Source organism: Dermacentor variabilis, unplaced genomic scaffold (genome assembly GCF_050947875.1).
Source record: "Dermacentor variabilis isolate Ectoservices unplaced genomic scaffold, ASM5094787v1 scaffold_16, whole genome shotgun sequence".
Classification (NCBI taxonomy): Eukaryota; Metazoa; Arthropoda; class Arachnida; order Ixodida; family Ixodidae; genus Dermacentor; species Dermacentor variabilis.
Genome location: NW_027460324.1, coordinates 947333 through 966430, shown reverse-complemented (window position 1 = coordinate 966430; position 19098 = coordinate 947333).

The window sequence follows — 19098 nt, the reverse complement described above, 5'->3', positions numbered from 1 at the left end:
GGAAACTTTCGATGGCTGCCGTCCAGTGCGTAGCAAAAGGGGGGGGAGGGGGGGGCGGTGGGCTCCGGGTGCAAGGGGCCAGTGAGGGGGGAGGGGTGTCATACGTCTGAAGACACCCGTCTTTCCGCCGGCTACACCCGGGGAGGGGGTTGACAGAAGACCTATGGGCCCCGGGTGCCAGACGACCTAGCTACGCCACTGCTGCCGTCTTTTTGGAGTCCGGACGCACGCCTTCGCGATTAACTACGTGGCCTGGGAACAGGAGCTCTTCGTAGGCGAAACGACATTTCTCTGGTTTCAGAGTGAGTCCCGACGCCTTAATTGCCTCTAGCACGGTCTGCAGCCTATGAAGGTGCTCGTTGAGGGTGGATGCGAAAATGACTACGTCGTCGAGATATACGAGACATATCTGCCATTTCAACCCAGACAACACGGTATCCATGACACGCTGAAATGTCACTGGCGCTGAGCATAGTCCGAATGGCATAACTTCAAACTCGTAAAAACCGTCCGGTGTGATGAAGGCAGTCTTCTCACGGCCCCTCTCCTCTTTCTCAATCTGCCAGCAGCCGCTCGGGAGGTCCAACGACGAAAAAAACTTGGCACCGCATAGTCGATCTAATGTGGCGTCCATTCTCGGATGTGGGTAGGCGTCTTTTCTTCGTGACGCTGTTGAGACGCCTATAATCGACGCAAAATCGCAGGGTACCGTCTTTCTTCTTGACGAGCACCACGAGTGAAGACCACGGGCTCTTGGACGGCTGAATGACGTCGCCGCGAAGTATTTCTTCAACTTGTGTCTTGATTGTTTCACGTTCTCGTGCAGGAACGCGGTAGGGACTTCGGCGGACGGGACGAGCCGATTCATCGGTTATCATGCGATGCTTTGCTATCTGCGTTTGTTGGATCCACGACGACTTTGAAAAACATTCAGCATCTCGCAGAAGAAGGCGACGTAACTTTTCTTGCTTTTGTTGAGGCAGGGCGGGGTTAAGGTCGAAGTTCACCTCATCAGTCACCGTCGACGACGCCTCAAGGGACGACTCGGAGAGCGCTAAGGCGTCGCTTATTTCGGCAAACTCTTCCAAGATAGCGACCGTCGTAGCCCTGTTGAGGTGCTTGTATTCCGTGCTGAAATTGGTTATTAGCACACACGCTCTGCCTTTACGGAGATGGACGACACCGCGTGCAACGCAAATTTGGTGATCCAGAAGCAGCTGCAAGTTCGCTTCGACAATCGCATCGCCGCTTGAGGACGCGTCTTTTCGACAACTGCCACGACGCTCGCATTTGGGGGGATGCTCACTTGGTCGTCGAGGATGGTGAACGTGGCGCGATGATAATGATTGATATGCATTGCTTCTGACTGTTTTGTTCTCAGTGTTGTGGTTTTCGTCTGCAAGTCGATCACCGCACCGTTTTCGTTCAAGAAGTCCATCCCGAGGATTACGCCGCAAGAGCACTGCTGTAGGATGATGAAGTTCACAGAGTAGGTGTGACCGTAAACAGCCACTCGCTCAGTGCATCGTCCCGTCGTGGTTATGAAGTGGCCTCCTGCTGTGCGAATTTGAGGACCCTCCCATGCGGTATTGACTTCCTTGAGTTGCGACACAAATTGTCCACTAACGACGGAGTAGTCAGCCCCGGTGTCGATGAGTGCAACCACTGGACGTCCGTCTAGGTTAACTTGTAAGCCACCACTTGGTGTTCGGTTTCGATGTCGATCCGTCACCGACTGTGCGGTCTGTCGCTTCGCACGGTTGCGGCTGCGTCGGGTGGAAGCAGTGGCGTAGCAACAGGCGGGGCCGGGGGGCCGTGGGCCCCGGGTGCAAGGGGCCAGAGGGGGGGGAGGGGTGTCATACGCCTGAAGACACCCCTCTGTCTGCCGGCTTGACTGGGCGCAAATGGCAAAGAATGCTCCAGTATCCAGCAAGCCCGAGCTCATGTACCCGACGCATTGAGCCGCAGAATTGTCGGCTGCAGCTCTATCAACACCCCACGAAATAATTGCACGAATGTGCGGGCTAAAACATTTAATTCGCAAAATGGTCGCTAAACTACTCGCCTTAGCGGAACGTTTCATGTGGGGTGCGCTCGTGCCGTGTGTTCATGCTAGGAGCAGGCGTCGCTAAACATACAGTCAGGCGTTGCAAGGCGTTGAGGCTCTTGGATTCCTCTTCCATTCAGAACGCGCAGCGAAGACGAAGAAGGGCAGTAGAAAGAGGGCGTGCAACCAGCGCGCCCGGCGCTCGCGGTTACTGCGAAGCGTTCGTTGAGAGAGACGTTGCATAAGTGCGGCCGTCAAAAGTCACGAATGGGATTCTCTGCATCGTCTTCAAACTCGGTGCGGCCGAAGAGTTTGGCGGCGTATGACTCGACAGGCTGTATATAGTCGCGGGCGCCGCGACGTTCAACTCGCCTTTTACTACCCCTCTCGCGCTCGCTCCGAGAAGCCGCTGCGAAACCTGCCGTTATGTTTGACGCTTTCTTTCCTACCCTCGAAAGTTTCAGAAAACTGTTGTTGTTGTTTGACTTCATGTCACAAGTACAGTGTCTGTGTCAGCTGCACAGAATTTTACAAAAAAAAAACGTGAATTTTGTAAGGATATTTCTCGATACTCTATGATGTTATGTGTCTTTGTGATTACTAGGAACTCGGTAGCGCGAAAAATATGGCAGATAAGTAATAACCATATCCTTAATAATTCCTTAATTAGTACCTATAGAGGAAGCACTTCAATTCGAAGAATTGAGGACTCAAAGTCATATTATTAACTCAACAAAAATTTCTTAAACAAAATCGTTTTGGGCGCTACGACCTACAGTACTTTGGCACGGCGGGCGGCGCCCAGTATGGCAGTAGCGAAAGAAATATGAAATAGTGGACCAGTGGCATTGATCCCTCAACCCTCTCCATTGCGAGTGCAGACAAACAGGTTTAATTCGCTGGCACGGGCTTCATGGTGACGCCAAGAATCGACGCGAAGCGTGCTCTATTCTTTTTCCAATCTTTTGGTGGTACCGCAGCTCGGATAATCACGTTTGTCCGCATAGCAGCAAATAAAAACAAGGCTTTATTGATCATAATGAAGAGAACTCGTAATCGTCATAGCATTGGCGCACGCGCAGCGGGGAGGCAGGTGGCGTTTTTCGTTTTTCTAATATGGTGGGGAGATCAGCGTCACTGAGACACAATTTAATTTTCGTTTTCGTTCAGGGCTGCCCACCGCCAAAATACTGCGGGCCATAGTACCTACGACGATTTTTGTGAAGTTGTTCTTGGGCAAGATATGAATGTCGGCCTTCAATTTTGCAAATGCAATGTTCCCGCTAAAACTGGTAATTAAAACATCATAAATTTTTTTTTACTTGTGACGTGAGCCGTATTTGCCACGATGCCGCATTTGTATTGGTTTCCAAGCCTTACAGTCTGACAGAAGATGTGCACATGTGCTTATCACAAGTTATCAATGCAGCACCCTGTGTTATTTGGCGCAGGAAAAAACAGCGTGTACTGGCCTCGGGCTGCACCACTGGAAAAGCTGGCGCCACCGTCGGCGTGACGTGCTATTAGGGATCACGTGGACATAGCGGCCGCTTCGGGAGCGCCGAAGCGAGCTGGAGATGAGAGTTCAAGTTCCCTCGTACGCTGCAGTCCTCATTTAGTGGCGAGATTTTCCCGCTTCGAGTGTCTCCTTTACAACGATTGAAAGCACTACAATAGGTAGTGGCTACCTTTGAAGGCGCGCAACATGGTAGGCCTGCTCGGTGCCGGACGTACGCAATGGCGCCCGATGTCAGCCTTATTCATACGTAGCCGCAGGACAAGAAGCTGCGTGAAGCTTGGCTCGCCAAACATAAAACCGGCAAACAGTCATCGGCTACAACTCGGGTATGCAGCAAGCACAGACGCGAGGAAGATTTCCGCTACGACGCCGGGTCTGCGATGTTCTAAAAACGCGCACTGAGATGCTCTCCCGAGTCCGCTGCCCGACTAATGTCATGAAGGTTTGGTCTATGAACTTGTCGATGCTATAGATACTGGCAAGTTCGCTGGAGGGGAAAGGGAGCGACATAAAAAAAAGCATGGCATATGGTCATGTTTGTGTTATGAAATAATGCACTGGATTACAAAAAGAAAGCAGCATCGGGAGATCGCAGCTGAGAACACCGATAAACATATAGTGCGATGCAACTCGAGAAATAATATTGAAACGTCCAAGAATTTAGAAAAAAAACGATTGAATCGTCGCGACGGCACATCACAGTCCCCGTACGCGTCGAAGTCTCTACAATGAAATTATTTTTGAACAGCTCTGATAGCGCTCACGCAAGTTCACGCAAGTTATGTTTGCTTGTATACTGTCACATGCTCATATTCTGCGGCCTGAAGCTCATGGCACGGTGCGAACACGCTCACGCGGAGAAAGCGAAACAGTGCGCGGACAAGCATGCAGACGCGCAGTCGGTCACTGCGAAGCTGTGCGATCGCTGCATTGAGGCTTCATTCTATTACGCTCAATTTAGTTATATAAACACTATAAGAACATATTTCACATAGTTTGCTCTCGGCGTTTGCCTACCTTTCACGCAAGAAGCCGGTTCGGGGGACTCCATCTCTGCGACCGCGCACAGTGGCGTTCACTGTACGTATTCGGTAAAGAGATAGCGTCTGCAAACGATTCTGTGCTTTCAGTTTGCCCAAGATTATAATTTAGCCAGTAAAAACCTTCTCTCGCTTCGAAAGTACTTACAGAAATGTCCGGGAGAGCTCGCGCGTGGTGTTTTCAGTGAGCGCTGACAGCAAAACCTATGAGGAGCGCGCCGCGTGATCCCTCATACTACGCCAGCGAGGCGCTTCCGATAGATGGCGACTGCCTAACTCTTCGCCGCCAATACCTGCGGCATTCGCGATCTCTGGGAAAGAGAGCGAAGGAGAGGGGGACCTAGGGGACGTGCGCGGTATCGAAGGCGGCTGTACTGGTGCTGAAACCCGGAAATTGTCGATATCCTCGCCTTCCTCGACTACAGCCGGGGGGGGGAGGGGGGGGTGACAGAAGTCCTATGGGCCCCGGGTGCCAGGCAACCTAGCTACGCCACTGGGTGGAAGCCTCGTGGCAAGGTGCTGTTGTGGCCTTCAGCCGCGCCATCGAATTTGTGGTGTCGGGTCGCGGCTTCGGGTTTTGTGGCGTCGCTGCGTGGGTTCGCAGCGGTGTAGCATTGGGTCGTGTCGTCGCTGCGTTGGGCCGCGTCGTGGCGTCGGAATGCAACGAGGCGTCGGAATTCGTCGTGGTTGCAGGAGGGTTTTTCGGTCTTCGCTCGAGAGTGGCGTCACCTCCCGACGTCGCTGGCTTTAGTTTCCTCTACGAGGGCTCGGTGACGTCTCCCTCGCGTAGCCTTGATACGGCGAAGACGAACGGCGTGGGTAGGGTGACGGAGACCTGAAGCGACGTGGGGCGGCATCTTCAGTCACTTGAAAGTAGGCCTCAATTTCTCAGCTACAAACGGGAACATTCCCGTGCCTAAACATGCCAAGCAAGATCTACCCCACGCAGTACGAGAGCAAGTGCCCATGGTGTGGAGACAAACCAACCCTATACCATACCACATGGGCTTGCCAGAAAACAGAAGGGCTAGCCATAATAAAAAACCCGAGTGCGGAACAGTGGGAGAGGGTGCTATCCAGCGACATCCTAAACGTCCAACAAGGACTAGTAAGGCGTGCACGCAGGGCAGCTACCCTCAGCGGAGCCCTGGACTAGGGGAACCGACCCTGCAGAGAAGATGGAAGACTCCATCTGAAGCCGCAAAAATCACTGCAAAATAGAGCAAATAAACGTTTTATGCGTTGCATATTGTAATCACTCAGTTCAGCCCTTGGGCGCGGCCGGGCAGCCACCATTGACCTTTAGCGCAACCACGTGACGTGACGTCACGACAGCCGGAGGAAAAGTTGGGCCCAAACTCGCGCGGTCGCGCGTGGCCGCAGCCACCACCTGACTCCCGCTCCTCCCGCTAGGGGTGCTGCGCCGGCGCGTGACGTCACGGAGAAAAAGCTGGGCCCCAACTCGCGCGGTCGCGCGCGGCCGCAGCCACCACCTGACCGCGCAATATGCAACGCATTCTTGGCTTAACCAAGCTAAGCCTGGCCATTTTTTTCATCATCATCGAGGCCGCTGGCCAGGAAGGGGTCGTGGGGCGTCGATGTTCTACCCGCGGAGGCCCATCTGACGGTAGAGGCACTCTCGTAGAAGGTGGCCGGCTTCACCACAGCGAAAACAAAGCGATCGTCGATCTGGGGTCCTGCAGATGTCACTCTTCCTCGTGGTGGTTTGCCCGAACGTGTTTGAGCGGACGGCCTGCTGCAGGCGCGGCGGCGGCGGGTAGGCTCGGCTGCGTCGAGGTGGCCTGTATGTTTCCCGTCGCCAGCTGGTTGGCCTCGGTTGGCTTTGCAGAGCGGCGGCGTAAGTTGAAACGCGTGGCTGCTGGCAAGGTGGCGATAGGGTCGGTGCTGTCTCGGCGGGATCGAATGTGCCCAGCGCTTGCTGTACCTCGTCCTTTACGACGTCGGAGAGCGAGGATATTTGTGGTTGCGCACCCGGTAGCAACTTGCGCAGCTCATCGCGCACGATGGCGCGGATGGTATCTCGAAGGGCCACAGCGGAGGCACTTCGGGAGTCGTCGCCGTCTGACGGAGGAGCGCGTAAGATGCGGTCGTACGGCTTTGCGCGAAGCTCGAGCGTCTTCTCGGCTGCTTCGCTAATCCATTCGGCGATGGTTCTCGACGGGTTGCTAATGAGAGCGACGAAAAGTTGCTCCTCGACGGCCCTCACAAGGTACTAAAGCTTCTTGTCTTCAGTCATGTTAGCGTCCGCGTGGCGGAAGAGCTTTTGCATTTCTTCCGCAAAGACGGTCACGGACTCGTTTGGGTGCTGCTGGCGAGCTTGAAGCAAGGCCTCAGCTCGTTCTTTGCGCAGAATACTTGCGAAAGTTGCAGATAATTGCCTCTTGAAAGCCTCCCACGTTGTCAAGTACAGCTCCTGGTTCTCGTACCAGGTTCTAGCAGAGTCTTCGAGAGAAAAGAAGACGTACCGAAGTTTGTCTTCGTCAGAGCACTTGCTGAAGGTTGCAACTCGTTCGTAACGCTCCAGCCAATCTTGTACATCCTCGCAAGTGGAGCCGCTAAAAAGCGGAGGTACTCGCGGCTGCTGGGCGACGAACGGCGCAGGTGTGGTGGCGGCTTGCATTAGTGACGTCGAGCGGTGGTTCACACGGCGACGAGTGGCAGGTAGTGGTCCCAGTTCAGGCGGCAGACCTTTTAGTCGGCAGCTGCTCCGAATTACTTCCCTCTTCTCCACCCTGGAGCTGTCTTCCGTGTGGCCAGCTCCAGAGGAACTTGGGCTGGCGTCACGGCTTTGTGGGGGTGTCCGAAGCATAAGCACCTCCACCAAAATGTCGCGTAGGTGACGGTGAGCTAGCTGCCTGGCACGCAGGCAGATAGAAAGGGACACTGCGTCGGCAGTAAACCTAAAGAGAGTTTATTGGGCGAACTTGTGCCCTAAAGCAAGCGAACAACTCGGTGACGGTGGAAGCAGCAAGCGCGCCTACGGCGTTCGTCGGACTGAGCCAGCGAAAGCGATGGTCCCGTATTTACACATTTCGCGTCCATGATCGAAACGGGTCAAGCGACGCCGCCTGCGTCGCAGCGACGCGAGCTGCGTCGCTGGCGTCGCTGCAAGCCGAAATAAACGCACGTGGCAATATACGGGGTGACGAGTTTTACGTTTTCTGGAATATTTAAAAATCCAGTGTGGCAGATAACATTATTCAAATCTTTGAGAAGGAATATTCAGGGAGGCGGCGAAGCACGGGAAATCGAAACACATTTTCAATTAATTAAACGAATGACTAATTCTTTACTAAATACTTTAGCGCACATATATCACGAGAAGCAAACGAAAACACCAAGGAAAACGTAGCGTATGTGACGAAGAAGATCGGCAGGCTGAAAAGCCCCGTTGCCATCGCGTGGCACGTACCCAGTTCGTTCGCTGGCTGCGCCCTACCTGCTGGTGCTGAGTTTGTCGCTGCTGCTCTACGAGCCGAATAAACCCCCCTTTACAATTGGTGGAGCTGCTGGGTACAACCATAATTCTGGAACTTCGTAATCGGACACTGCAGCCCGTCTTCATAATGCCGGAAGAAGGATCATCACAACCACAACCCGCTGCCCCGGTGACTACCGTGGTCTGGCCCGGCCCGTTGCGGCAACGCGACCCACCCATCTTCAGTGGTACCGAAGACCATGGCGTAGAAGACTGGCTCGCTGACTACGACCTGGTGAGCATCCACAACCACTGGGACAACACCAAAAAACTTAATTACGTGTCGTTTTATTTGAGCGGTGTCGCCAGCGTGTGGCACCGCAACCACGAACGTGATCTGACGACGTGGACGGCCTTCAAGACAAATGTGACAGAGGTATTCGGGCGCCCCGCGGTTCGCAAGCTTCGCGCCGAGCAACGTTTGCGTGGCCGTGCGCAACAGTGCGGGGAGACATTTACCATCTATATAGAAGATGTTGTCGACCTCTGCAACCGCTTTGATGTCGCAATGGCTGATGCGGAGAAGATCCGCCATATCTTAAAAGGCATTGAAGACGACGCCTTCCAGATGCTGTTAGCGAAAAATCCCTCGACAGTCTCTGAACTCGTCAGTCTGTGTCAAAGCTTTGACGAACTGCGCAAACAACGCGTAGCCACCCGCCAATCTACACCTCAGGCCACTTCAATGTCTAGCTTGGCTGCTGCCCCGGATAACACTTCGCTGCTGCTACAGATCAAGGAGTTCTTCCGTGAAGAGGTGGCTCGTCAGCTTTCCTTGATCCTACTTGCACACGGCCAGCCGAGTACTCCGTTAGCGCCCGCTCTCCAATCTGTCATCAAGGAGCAGGTAGCCGACCACATTTCGCCTTCTCTTCAGCAGGCTCCGACGGCCGCTTCCTTGACGTACGCCGAAGTCGCGATGAGGCCTGCGCCACAGACCTACGGCCCCCTTCGGCCACCTTTGCGCCCACCTGTATCCCCTCCAGTTCGTCCATTGGTGCACTATACACGACCTCAAGACCATTGGCGCACGGAAGGCAACCGTCCGATTTTTTTTTATTGTGGCCGTGCTGGACACGTGGCACGTCACTGTCGCCTGCTTACACCGAACGTCCCGAACAATATGCGTCCGTATGCGCCACGTTTTCAACAACGCCGCAACTTTTCGGACGCCTTTGAATCTCCTTCTGCCGTCGACACTGCATTCTCCGCCGCTCGCTTTCCCCTATACACCGGCGGCGGAGCCCTTTGCGCCAGGAAAACTAAATATCGCAGTTCAGGAGGCGAGAACTGCGGTGCCAGCGAAATGTATAAGGCCTCACATTTCCCCGAAGAACGTTATTGAAGTCGCAATAGAAGGAACATTGACGCTAGCACTTGTCGACACCGGCGCTGCACTTTCAGCGATGGATGCCCGTATTTGCCGCAATATAGGAAAAATGACGACGACGCTTTCTGGACTGTCTCTACGAACTGCCAGCGCACAGCACGTCGAGCCATCCGGCGCCTGCACTGCTCGTGTCGTAATTCAGGAGGTCCTCTATATCATAGAATTCGTCGTGTTGCCATCATGTTCATATGACGTCATATTAGCTTGTGACTTTCTCTAACCACATCATGCGATCATTGACTGCGCCCGGGCTGAAATCGAGCTGTTTCAGTTTTCGACCGATATTATCGCTGACCATAAGGACCATTGTCGCAAAATCGCTGTTTCAGAAGACACCGTTATACCTTCCTGGTCTTCCACTCCTGTCAGTATCTGTTGCGAATCTGTAGATGACGGCACAGTACTCTTCGCTCCGTCCCAACTCTTAGTTCACCGCCGTTCACTACCACTGCCGTTCGCCATCCTCGAGTTCAAAGCTGGCGCCTCTCTCATGTTCGTCTCAAACCCATCGGCTGAACCGATTACTTTACGCCGCCGTGAAAGCCTTGGCAGAGCAGAGCCACTGACCTCATCTTCAATATTTCACACGATGGACGACTCCACTTATCTTGCTGCTCTCGAGGCATCGCCTCCTCAGTCACTGCCGCGTTCTTTTACGCCAGCTATTGCCAGTGACCTTACGACGATGCAGCGCGACGAACTTCTTCGCTTGCTCCAAGGCTTCTCTTCGTCTTTTGACTGCCAAGCAACATCACTCGGCCGCACAACGACTGTTTCGCACACTATCGACACTGAGAGCCATGCACCAATTCGACAGCGTCCCTACCGAGTATCGGCGATTGAAAGACGCGTTATCAATGGCCAGGTGAACGATATGCTCAATCGCGGTGTCATCCAGCCTTCTAGTAGTCATTGGGCATCACCAGTCGTCCTAGTTAAAACGAAAGACGGCACCATACGATTTTGCGTCGATTATCGAAGGCTTAACAAGATTACCCGAAAGGATATATACCCGTTGCCACGTATTGACGACGCACTTGACTGTTTGCAAGGAGCGGAGTTTTTTTCCTTCTTAGATCTCCGCTCTAGCTACTGGCAAGTGCCCATGGCTGACGCTGACTCTTCGAAAACCGCGTTTGTAACACCAGACGGCTTGTATGAATTCACTCTAATGCCGTTCGGTCTGTGCAATGCGCCCGCCACCTTCGAACTCATGATGGACGGCAACCTACGCGGCCTGAAGTGGCACACTTGCCTCTGCTACCTCGACGACGTTGTCGTCTTTTCTCCTGATTTTCCGACCCATCTTCGGCGTTTACATCAAGTTTTGTCCTGGCTCCGGAATGCTGGTCTCCAGCTTAACTTAAGAAAGTGCCGATTTGCAGCTCGAAAACTGACTATATTAGGCAACGTTGTCTCCAAAGAAGGCATTCTTCCTGATCCTGCTAAACTTCGCGCCGTATCCGAATTTCCGAAGCCCACTAACTTGAAAGCACTACGCAGCTTCACTGGCCTATGCTCTTATTTTCGACGTTTCGTTCGCAATTTCGCTACTGTGATCGCACCACTAAACCAACTTCTCCAAGGCGACAATGAACTTTCTGCTTGGCCGGAAGCCTCTGATGATGCCTTTACGACTCTTCGTCACCTACTCACGTCTCCGCCAATCTTGCGCAATTTTGATCCAAGCGCACCTACAGAATTTCACACTGACGCCAGTGGTGTCGGCCTTGGTGCCGTGCTCGCGCAACGCAAGAACACCAATGCCGAATACGTAGTCGCCTATGCCAGTCATGCCGTCACGAAACCTGAGGCCAATTACTTAGTAACAGAAAAAGAGTGCCTGGCTATCGTATGGGCTCTTCAAAAATTTCGTCCATATCTCTACCGTCGACGCTTTGACGTGGTGACGGATCATCACGCTCTTTGCTGGTTGTCCAATCTAAAAGACCCGTCGGGCCGCCTCGCCCGGTGGGCCCTCCGAATCCAGGAATATGATATCCGTGTCGTCTATCGCTCTGAACGCAAACACGCTGACGCCGATGGCCCTTCGCGCTCCCCAGTTACTTCAGACAGCAGCACTTCTACCGACAGACATGACATCGCACCACTTGACATCCTGGACATGGCATCGGAGCAACGAAAAGACCCATGGATCGTCATGATATTCGACTTTTTGTCCAATCCTCCGGCAACTTCGGCACCTCGAGCGTTACGCCGAGAGGCGCAGCATTTCACAATCCGGGACGGACTTTTATACCGCCGCAACTACCACAATGACGGCCACAAATGGCTCTTAGTAGTGCCTCGCCACCTACGACAGCAGTTCTGCTCCGCTTTTCATTCGGACCCGCAGTGTGGTCACGGCGGAGTGTCAAGAACTTACATACGGCTTCGCCTACAATATTATTGGCGAGGGATGTACACCTTCGTCCACAAATAAGTACGCTCCTGCATTGCCTGCCAACGACGCAAATGTGGCCCGCATTTCTCCACCGCACCTCTCCAACCGCTTCCCTGCACAGCTCAGCCATTTCACCGTGTCGGCATTGATATATACGGGGCTCTTCCATCTACTGGCGCTGGCAACCGATGGATTGTTGTCGCCGTAGATCATTTGACACGGTATGCTGAAACTGCCGCCTTGCCTGCCGCATCAGCAAAAGACATCGCCTCGTTCATTCTAAACAACTTCGTTCTCCGCCATGGCGCACCTCGTGAACTGTTGAGCGATCGGGGCCGCGTATTCCTCCCGGATGTCCTGCAGTCACTCCTATCTGAATGCCAAATTATTCACCGCACTACTACTGCTTATCATCCACAAACCAATGGCTTAACAGAACGATTCAACAGAACTCTTGGTGACATGCTATCAATGTATGTTGCATCTGACCACTCCAACTGGGACCTTGTGCTTCCGTTCGTCACTTACGCATATAACACTGCCTCTCAAGCCACTACCGGATTCTCCCCATTATTTCTGCTTTACGGCCGCCATCCCTCCAGCACCATTGATACGGTTCTCCCGTACCGGCCGGACCCTGCTGAATGCTCACCTGTTTCTGCGGTTGCTCAGCACGCCGAGAAATGCCGACAACTGGCCCGTTCTTTGACGTCTGCTCAACAGTGCCGCCAAAAAGAACGCCATGACCTCAATCGTCCCCCTCAACCCTTCCCCGTCGACTCACTCGTGTGGCTTTGGGTCTCGCCTGTTGCTGCTCCTGGCCTTTCGTCCAAGCTCCTGCCGAAGTACCACGGGCCCTACCGCGTGGTTGCACAAACATCACCAGTGAACTACGTGATCGAAGCCGTATCGCCATCTTCCGATCTGCGTCATCGGGGGCGAGAGACTGTGCACATTGACCGGCTGAAGCAGTATTATAATCCGCCCACCTCTTCCTAGTTCGCCAGGATGGCTACTCTTCAATTCCGGGGTTGATTGTGACGAAGATCGGCAGGATCAAAATCCCCGTTGCCATCGCGTGGCACGTACCCAGTTCGTTCGCTGGCTGCGCCCTACCTCCTCGTGCTGAGTTTGTCTCTGCTGCTCTACAAGCCGAATAAACACCCCTTTACAGGTAAATTGCTTCTCCTTACTAATTGAATTAAACAAATGATAAATGAATGGCAATGAAAGTGGATGAAAAAAACAACTTTCCGCAGGTGGGAAACGATCCCACGTCTTTGCATCGCACGCGTAATGCGAATGCGTGGATCGAAGCCCCTCGGTTGACCCCTTCTCGTTCTTACGGCACATAGAGTAGTTTATGAATCGTAGCCGGAGGTTTCGCAAAGCGTATCCACTAGAAACTAAATTACAGAATGAACCAGTTTGGAGATATGTGCCATCAAGCTCGCCGTAAAAATCCACTGTTGTTACACTTACATTTTTACCAAAACGTATTTTATGAATTGAAGCACGAAACTAAAAAAACTGGAATGCGCCTGAATTTCGCTGCCATTTACACTTCGTGGATAAATTGATTGGTCCGTGCGGTGGCCGGTGCCTCCACAGTTGAGGCACGTCGCGTCCGTCTTGGGATATATTTAGCAACGCTTCTCGAGCCATTCGTAGCCGACCATATAGAGAACTCGAGGGCCAGCAAAGAATTTTATGGCTGAGTTAGGCTTACCGAGGCGGTGAGCGCCAGTGATCGTGTAGCCAGGGGCCAAGAGTTCACATTCAATTTCTGAGACTGTTGCAGAAGGCGCCACTCCATGTATTACCCCTCGACTAGCATCGTCTTGCAGGGCCGAGTACGTATTGTCGATGCGCTGGTGTCTGATTTTTAGCAAAGCCGTTGCGTCCCCATAGCTGTTACAGCAGAGAACGATGTTCTGGTCGCCATGCACACGTACGACGGGGCTCTTCCGCAACAGAGGGGCACATTCCGCACTCACGCTGAGGGCCGCCTCTCCCTTCCGCTCTCGGAGGAGCATACACTCGCGATGCTTGAGGATTATACGGTACTCGAAAGCACGTAGACTCGGTAGACGTTTTTTCGGGTGAGCTTGTCTGGCCGTTGGGCGGTGGTGCCTGTGGGGATGTGGCCGCTGTTAGCTGGGCTTGGCGTTTGATGAGCCTCATGTTCCTGTCATCTGCTTCATGCTCGTTCTTACGTTCCAGCGACTCTTGGGATTGTGAATTCACAAGTGGTGTTAGAGGTCCCGTGACTTGTAAGTCCGTGGTCGAGGCGTCGTAACCGCGTAGAACGAATGTGTCCGTCGTCGTCTGTCGTCTGTTGTGCGCGTCAGTGGCCGCCATGGCGGCGAGGCGTTTCACTAGGCCTACGCGTGGGCCCGGCGTCCGGCGCGAAAGCAGGCGTTCGGGTAGTTAGTCCAAATTCATCGGGTGGTAGAAGCGGGGCTCGAGCGAAACTTCTTACCCTATGTCGCCAGAAAGTTCACCGGCCGGCCGTATGAACAGAAAAAAACTGAAGAAAAGAAAACAGAAAACGGAAAAAACCGATTGAAGATCCGCTGAATTTCGCTGTGAAATGTGTGTGTGTGTGTGTGTGTGTGCGTGTGTGCGTGCGTGCGTGCGTGCGTGCGTGTGTGTGTGTGTGTGTGTGTGTGTGTGTGTGTGTGTGTGTGTGTGTGTGTGTGTGTGTGTGTGTGTGTGTGTGTGTGTGTGTGTGTGTGTGTGTGTGTGTGTGTGTGTGTGTGTGTGTGTGTGTGTGTGTGTGTGTGTGTGTGTGTGTATGTAACTATTGAACCCCTGCTTGGGCCACTGGGTAGTCCGTGGTCGAAAGGGCAGCACATCGGACTGCTGTGCAGAGGGAAGAGTGTTCAAAATCAACCGTCGGGCTGCCGAGCAACCGTCGGCGTCACTGAGCATGTGGCAATGCGTACATGCGTGTCGCTCTTCAACGAACCTCCTTCTCGCCGACTTGGGTCACTGTAGACAGCGGACTGGGTATAGGCACCGCTGTTGGAAGAAACTCTTTTACGCCGAGTTAGAGCACTGGGTATGCGCCACTGTGTACGTGCTGTTCTTCAATGAAGATATTTTTGGTCACTGCGTTGTGTTGAGTCACAGTTGAGTGTCGTTCTTCAACGAACGTTCTTGTTTTTATTCCCTAGTGAAACGGTGCCACCCACTCTGTGGCATCGGTCATGAATCGGGAGGTGTCAGTGGCGAAGGCAGACCATTGGTTGCCGGATATGGATGTAGGGAAAGGTGTGAGCAAGCCAAGCCCGACGCGAAAGAAGGGCTTCGGTGGAATGTCGACAGGTTGAAGCAGGTCGGCCTGTGGAAGAGCAGGACGTTTGCGCCGTTGACAGCGCTCGCAGGCAAGAACGTATCGGCGCAGAGAACGGTACAAGCCAGGTCAAAAGAACCACTGTCGCACGCGGTCGTAGGTTCGTGAGACGCCGAGGTGTCCCGCAGTTGGAGCATCGTGTAGATGTTGGAGAGTGCTGGTACGCAGCTGTCGGGGAATAACTAGCCAAAATTCTGTTTCCTGTACGTATTCCATGACTTACGAGAGACGTTTGAGCCAGAGGGCGGTCACCGAAGTCGAAGATATCTCTCTAAGTCGCTAAGAGGTGATGGAGTGCCGCGGCTTGACAGGTCGGAAGGTCTGGGGCAATTATCTTGGTAATTTCGTCGGGGACTGGACTCGCCGAGCCGCTTGTTGGATGTGCCGTGCTGTCGAATGCATCAAGGGACGCTGACACGTTGGTCACTGAGATGCCTTGCGAGAAAGCTTCGGCCGAGTTGCTGAAGTTGAGGCGCCGAATGTGGACGCGGTTGTCGACAACCTTCACGAGGGCGTGCGGCATAGCAATACTTTGGGTCAACAGCACGTCAACTGGAGGAGATACTACGTTGTCGCCGTCAAAAATGGTGATGCCGTCGTCAAGGCAACACACGTGGCGGCTTGCAGTGACAACCGAACGTAATTGACAGAGCATAAGCGGTGTGACGGTGAAAGTGGAACATCAGCTCGTTGAGGAAGTTCAAGTTGAAGGACACCGGTTTCACAGGAACCGGTTGCACCATTTGCACAGGCTTACAAGAAATGGAGTCCGAGAATAACATCGTTGTGGCGTTCCTCGATGACAGTAAACAAAACAGAAATAAGGTGACCGGCGATGGTGATAGAGCTGTGCACATTGCGATCACCACGGGACTTCGCACATCAGTGACGCGAATAATACCAGTAGCGGCGGGGGTAAGTACCTTCTGGAGGCGGCGACGAAGTTGATTACTCATCACTGAGGTTCGTGCCCCAGTATCGACGAGTGCGGGAACAGTTGTGCTGTCACCGTCAACGTCGATCAAGTTTCGTCGTGTTGGCAATATGAGGAGAGGAATTGAGGTGGAAGTCGAAGATGCAGCGCCACCTCTAAGAGCTGCATCCCTTATTTTCCCTGTCGGAGGTTGAGCAGCGATACGGACGTCGTCGTAGAAGCGAAGGAGTCGACGGACAACCTGCTGATGGGGAACGGGACTAGGGACCTCGGGGCGACGAGGAGCGGCTGTGCGGCGTAGGGGTGACAGCGGCGATAGCTATTAGGGTTGCATGACTGAGTGGCGTGAAAACGGTGGTAGCTGTCAGTGCAGCAGCGTCATCCTGGGCGAACGGTTACAGCCAACGGTTGTTGCAATGACGTGAGACGTGACCGATACGGCGGCAGTTAAAACAAATCGGCCGATCATTCGCCGCCCGCCATTCAGCTGGATTCTGAGAGCGAGGACAGAACTGTTGTTCCTGTGACGGCGATCTTGGGCGAGGCGGCGACCTAGGCCAAAAGTCAGGTGTCCGAGAACGAGTCACAGTGCAGACGGCGAAACCCAAGTTGCTCAGTTCCTCCCGCACAATGGACTGGACCAGGAAAACGGCCGGCACGTGAAAATCGCAGTGGCCGGTGTTGGGAAGAGCAGGAGCAATTGCTTCGATTTCCTGACGGACGATTCGTGTAAGTTCCGACGGTGGTGACGACTGCAGATGAGGGTGCTGTCCGTCTTCGCATAATGACGCTGGAGCGGTGAACGGCAGCCGAGCGAATGTCCTCGCAACACGCCGGCTCTTGGCCTGCTCAAAACTCCGGCATTCTCCAATGATTTCGTCGACGGTCGCACAGTTCTGGCACAGTAATAGGTTGAACGCATCGTCTGCGATTCCCTTCAGCACGGGACGAACCTTGTCCGACTCCGTCACTGTAGATTTTATGGCAAAGAGCCAAGACGTCAGGAATGTAGGATATCTCTAGTTCAGTGGACGTTTGAGCGCGGACGAATAGCTGTTCCATTGCGGCTGCCTTTCGACCCTTGGGCTTCCCAAATAAGGTCCAATGTTTTTTTCTTCGAAAGTGTCCCAACGTCCAATCTCCACCTCGCGGTTCTCGAAACATACCTTTGCCGTTCCTGTGAGATAAAACAGCACGTTCACCAGCATCAGCGTTGGGCCCCAACGATTGATCTCACAGATCCGTTCATAATCAGCAATTCCCTCTTCAACTTCATGCGTAAGCACGATCGTTGACGTTGTCTTCACAGCTAGTGCAGGCGTTGTACTGGCCGGCGCAGGCGTGGTCTCGTCAGTGATTACGACGACCCCGACTCGCCGACCACTGCAGAGCTCCGTTGTAGAGCGCTTCTAGTACCCCGCACCTCCACCAGATGGTCACGGCGATTCACGAGTACACGGGGAAGAGACGAAATCGTATATTAGAATATTTACAGGCTGCTGCTTCTGAAGAATGGCTGACAGCATCTCTTACGGTATGTGCCGTCGTTTTTCTTTTCACGGACCGAAGCTGTCCTTTAACGGCATGCTCATACGCGATGCCTCGTGAGAATATATATAGCTCTAGGGTTCTTTTTTAAATCTCGGTCAAAGTTAACTGGGACACCCCATATATATATATATATATATATATATATATATATATATATATATATATTGTCACGTGGTCGTGACGTCAAAGAACAAAGTAGCAATACTGTGAACGACAAAACTAACATTTATTGGGCGAACCTGTGCCCACAAAACAGGCTACGCTTATAGCACAACGATAGCGGCGAACACGCTCGGCGATCGTCGAAAATCTGATCAGCGGGTCAAGCGCGTCGGCTTTTATACAGTAGTCATCGAATTTTCCAGACTAATCGTCGGGACCCGCATGCCTTTCACAAAGTTCTACACCATTCGCGGCAGGTGATGAAATCAGATAACATAAGGTTCGGTGACAACAGACAGCGAATAGAAGCATCGATAACTTTCCAGAAACTTCGGATACATGCAGGTGCGTCCCGCGCTGTGAGATAACATTTGTTAGGCGGCGAAACGTGGTCGCCCGATAAAGATAAGTACACGTGTCAATACCCCCCTCTTAAAAAGCATCGACCCGATGCTACATACAAACGAAAGAAAAACACCCGTGGCAAAGAAAACAACAAAAATAAGGAATTTCGTCAGCGTCCGTAAAAAGGTTTAAGGCGCACCACGTGGACCACTTCAGATCGTGCGCGGCGCCGCTGTGAATGCGAAATGCCGTCTGGCACGACCTCATAGTCCAGAGCGCCAATACGTCGGATGACCTTGTAGGGTCCGAAATAGCGTCGGAGTAGTTTCTCACTGAGTCCTCGTCGGCGTATCGGGGTCCATACCTAAACACGGTCGCCGGGCTGGTACTCGACGAAGCGTCGTCCCAGGTTGTAGTGTCCGCTGTCGGGCCTCTGCTGGTTCTTGATCCGCAGGCGGGCGAGCTGTCGGGCTTCTTCGGCGCGCTGGAGATAGCTAGCGACGTCAACATTCTCTTCGTCAGTTACGTGCGGCAGCATGGCGTCGAGTGTCGTCGTCGGGTTCCTGCCGTAAACCAGCTTGAACGGTGTGATCTGTGTTGTTTCTTGCACCGCCGTGTTGTAAGCGAATGTTACGTACGGCAGGACGGCATCCCAGGTCTTGTGTTCGACGTCGACGTACATCGCTAGCATGTCGGCGAGGGTCTTATTCAGCCGCTCCGTAAGCCCATTCGTCTGCGGATGGTAGGCCGTTGTCCGCCTGTGCCTTGTCTGACTGTATTTCAGAATGGCTTGGGTGAGCTCCGCTGTAAAGGCCGTTCCTCTGTCGCTGATGAGGACTTCTGGGGCGC